The following is a 5,017-nucleotide window of genomic DNA, read 5'->3' as shown; positions in this document are numbered from 1 at the left end:
CATAATTTGCAAATAAATTCTTTCAAAAATCAGACAATGTGATTGTCTGGATTTGTTTCCACATTTTGTCTCTCGTAGTTGAGGTATACCTATGATGACAATTACAGACCTCTCTCATCTTTTTAAGTGGGAGAACTTGAATAATTGGTGGCTGACTAAATATTTTTTTGCCCCGCTGTATAGTCCAGTTTATTAATTATGCTGTTGTTCTTTCAACAGTTTTATTATTTCTTGTTTTGTTATAAGCAGGTAAGTGGCAATCTTTAATCTCTGTTGCCAGTAGTTATTCAATGTGATAATTAGAACTAATATTTCCTCCTCACAGAGAATCAATGGTATGCGAACTTCGAACAGGTTCAAACGTATGTTGCCTACCGAAGAAGGATAAGGTTCAAGCTTCATCTATACCAGAAATACCGAGGATGATAAGAAACTTCCAGTGCGCTGTACGTATCATGGGATATTTATAACAATATTCTCCATCACAGCAACCCTGTGGTTTAAATCCAGTAGATGGGAGAAATCTTGTTTCTGAGCTTCTGTAACTATTGAGTTGATGTTTAACAGTGGTTTGAAGTCCAGGTTGCAGTTGCAGGGTGGCTTCCACTGCAAGACTTGTAAAGCATTATGAGTGGTGAAGAGGAGGAGTCAGACTCTAAATCTGAGTCTTAGTCAGCACTAGGGACAAATTGGTCTTTGTCTTGTCGCTTGTGGTCTTTCACCTTTGTTTGTGTAGTGCTACCCCCATGAGCGCCGCTGGTAGAATCGGTACCCCACTGATTTCCCTGACCCTGAAAGTCCTCCGACACCTCTGACACCCTGGGTTCAGTCATTATTACCAGATACTAGTGAAACAGTTAAACTTTGTTTACCGTAGCAAGAATGTATATTAAGGTGAACAATATAAACTCGTACGTTATCTTAGGTAGAAAATCATTATTGGTGATTGCAATTATGCTGGCAAAGAATATTTGTTAGTAAGAAATGCAAAGAGGCACAATATAGGTAAATACAGTCAAACCCTTGTTCACTCAATTGATACCTATGTAAACAGGCAGAAGAAAGGTAGGGGATTACTTTTGAATGTCAGATCACTCCTTTTTGTACCTCAGCCCACAGGCACATAACACTATGACAATTAGCAAAACATTCAGTAAACTGTTGGATTTGTAACTAGACTGGCTCCTTTAAACAGAGTCCCAGATAGCTGAAGGAAAACCCCTTTATATTCAATAACAATAGTCACTTCCTAAGACTGAGGAGGAAAAGAAACAAAAAGGTTAAAGGTAGCTCTGTATTAAATGAAAAGCAAGAAAAACTGCACTCGTGAATGACTAAATGTGTAAATAGCAGCACCACAAGCATGAGATATAATCACATAGACAAGTAAATAAAATCAAATGTGTTGCGCTTAAATATAGAACTAAATTAATAAAAATACAAATCAGTCCATGTGTCTTCAAAAGGGCACCAATGAAATGCCTTCACAAAATGAATATGTCCAAAAGTTCTTAATCACTCAGCTCCTCCACCATGTGAAGAAACCACCACCATAGGTTTGGATGTACTCTTACCAGAGAGTGTTGACCACCTAATACAGATGGTCAAAAGGGGCTCATAAATCTCATATACTCCATCCACGGTTGTTCCTCAACATACAAAGAGCAGGAGGTATCATCCAACTGTCACATGGAAAATGATACTCCTCTGGTCTTAGATTGTGATATCCAGTGGAATGTATCAGCAAAGAAATAAATGCCTCATAGTGTAAATCCTTAAAATTAGGTTTTATCATAAGCCCTCATGCACACAGGCTGTTAAAAAAACGTTATGAAAACGCCAGTATCTTTGCAGTGACTTTTTTAAACTTTTTTCAGCTTTTTTCAGCGTTTTTGCATTAGCGTTTTTGAGCGTTTTTGAGCGTTTTTCTGCGTTAGCGTTTTTGAGCGTTTTTTTTTTTTTTCAATTTTTTTTTTTTTTTCAATGGATCAAAAACGCTAAAAAACGTTGGTGAATTACGTTTTTGATCGTTTTTCAGCGTTAGAGCGTTTTTACAGCTGAAAAACGTCTCTCAGAACCCACTGGTCCTGGGTTTTTTTTACAGCTTAAAAACGCCTATGCCACTTGCAGCTCAAAAACGCCTAGGTGGGCATGAAGCCATAGACTAACATAGACAGGCCTTTTTAAGCTGCAAAAAAAGCTCAAAAAAGCAGCTGTAAAAACGTCCGTGTGCATGAGGATTTCTATAGCGTCAACAGTTTACGCAGTGCTTTACAACTTGAGGGTAGACAGTACAAATACAATACACTTTAATAAAGTAGGAATCAGAGGGCCCTGCTCCTTAGTGTTTACAATCTAAGAGGGAAGGTCAAGAGGTAATAACTGTGGGGAATGTGCTGATGGAGAAGATAAATGTACAGTTGTTAGGTGGGGACCAGATAGGCTTCTCTGAAGAGATGAGTTTTCAGGGATCGTCTGAAAGTGGATAAAGTAGGAGAAAATCGGACAGATTGGGGTAGAGCATTCCAGAGGATGGGAGAGGCTCTGGAGAAGTCCTGAAGGCGAGCATGGGATGAGGTGACAAGGGAGTTTGAGAGAAGGAGGTCTTGGGAGGAGCGAAGAGAACGATTAGGTTAGTATTTTGAGACTAGGTTAGTGATGTAGCTGGGGGCCAGATTGTGGATGGCCATTTTCTAAGTTATAGTTAGTATCCTGAATTTAATTTGTTGGCTGAGTGGCAGCCAATGGAGGGATTGGCAGAGGAGTATAGCAGAAGCTGAGCGGTTTGTGAGGTGGATGAGCCTGGCAGCAGTGTTCATGATGGACTGAAGTGGGGATAGCCTATTTAGAGGTAAGCCAATGAGGAGGGAGTTGCAGTAGTCAAGGCAGAAGATGACCAGGGAGTGGATTAGAAGCTTTGTGGTGACATTGGTTAGGAAGGGGCATATCTTGGGAGATGTTGCGGCGGCAAATTTTGGATAACGATAGGATGTGGGACCAAAAGGTTAGTTCAGAGTCCAGGATTACAGCTAGGACCTTGGCGTGGGGGGGCAAGTTGATAGTTGAGCCTTTGATATTGACAGAGAAATCAGGGGACGTGGCACCTGGGGGAGGAAATATGAGTTTTATTCAAGTAATAGAAATAAAAAAGATGCAAAAAAAAAAAGATCTTTTATTCAAGCAATGCATTGACATGCCATTACATAAGAAGTAAAATCTTCATCAGCCAAAACAACGGCTCAATCCAAAAACGATAACAGGAAACAATGCTTTAACCCGACCGGTTTCGTCGCAATAGGACTTCTTCCAGGTACTTCTTATGTAATGGCATGTCAGTGCATTACTTGAATAAAGACAATTTTTAAGGATTTACACTATGTGGCATTTATCACTTTGCTGATACATTCCACTGGATATCACGATCTAAGACCGTTTATCGTTTTCCATGTGACAGTTGGATGATCCCTCCTGCTCTTTGTATGCTGAGAAACAACCGTAGATGGAGTATATGAAATTTATGAGCCCCTTTTGACCACCCGTAATAGGTGGTCAACACTCTCTGGTAAGAGTACATCAAAACCTATGCTGGTGGTTTATTCACATGGTGGAGGAGCTGAGTGAATAAGAGCTTTTGCACATATTCATATTGTGAAGGCATTTCACTGGTGTCGTTTTGAAGACACATGGACTGACTTGTTTTTTTATTCATTTAGTTCTATATTTAAGCACAACACATTTGTTTTTATAAGCTCTGTATTAAAGATGATGTCTTTAGGTCTTCAGCAAGTACTTAAAGAACTGTGTATGAAGCAATCCTGAATGGTAGAGCAGAGCAATTCAGCTAGTATGGTTTAGCAAGCAAAGAATGCAGAATCTTCCTGTGTTATTTGAGTACAAAGTGATCACTGTGACTGTTTTCTTAAAGGTATTGTATCCTGTGGTACTTCAAGTATCAGCAAGGGGAAGAAAGACAATGGTGTCTGTATACAGTGTCTATGTAGCTGGATGGGCAAGTGCCCGTGCGCCAATACTGTAATTGATGTTGCTGATGATGATGATAGTGGCTTTACATGATCTCCCTCAGGGTCCTGGCTCAGGGGATGGCGTGCAACTTCTGTCGCACCACGCTGCAGGCCACATGGATCAGCTGTAAAACGTGATGAGATAGATGATAGAGCTGATAGAGCAGAAGCCGCCTCCAGGCTGCCACTGGACAGTGAAACAATGATGTCCACAGATGCCCGTAGGATACACATGTGATGACTCTTCCTGCACAGGCCACGACTTGTCCACAGCACACCCAGTCACATAGTCCCTGCTTGCAGATCCAGCCGGGGTCCCAAGAGAGCGATCTAGGCCTAGAACAGCCTTTTTATTAGCTCTCCCAGCAGTCTGCTCTTCCCTCTCAGCTATCTGGTAATTGTAGTCCTAAACAGTTCAATATGAATGTGAAACTTAAGTCCTGGGACTACAATTCCCTGTATGCTTTGCTCTGCTCAGTGCTTTCCCTTTGGGAAATGACAACATGGAGTCCAGGCCAACACTAGAGGGAAACAACCCTTCAACAACAGCACTGCACATTGTCCTTTGAATTGCAGGCAACGATAGCCGGCTCCTGACTGCATTTGCAAGCATTTCAACAGAGGAGTTTTTTAAATAAATTTCTCCATTGCAGAGTCAAAGGCTCTTCCCAGCATAAGGGAGTAGAGTAATGAGTGCTGGAGAGAGGGGTAGGTTTATGAGTTGGAGCTTTCGTCAAGTGCAACTGATCTCGTTGGTCACAGGAAATGGAAGTTGGATGCTTTCATACCGAGAGTTGTAGTGATCCTCTGTTCTCCCCATGATTCCAAACACACTTCAGGATTATAGAGGATTGGGAAAGAATACATATTTTAACTGCTCAATCTAAAAGTATACAATGTTGATGTTTATTCAACATCTTCTTTGTACAGAATTTTCTCTTGCAACATCTCTTGTCTTTACAAGCCATCTGACAATGTTTGTTTAAAGTTTATCA

This window comes from Aquarana catesbeiana, linkage group LG10 (genome assembly GCF_042186555.1).
Source record: "Aquarana catesbeiana isolate 2022-GZ linkage group LG10, ASM4218655v1, whole genome shotgun sequence".
NCBI classification, from domain to species: domain Eukaryota; kingdom Metazoa; phylum Chordata; class Amphibia; order Anura; family Ranidae; genus Aquarana; species Aquarana catesbeiana.
The sequence above is the reverse complement of the archived record's forward strand: the minus strand, read 5'-3'. Positions refer to the sequence as shown.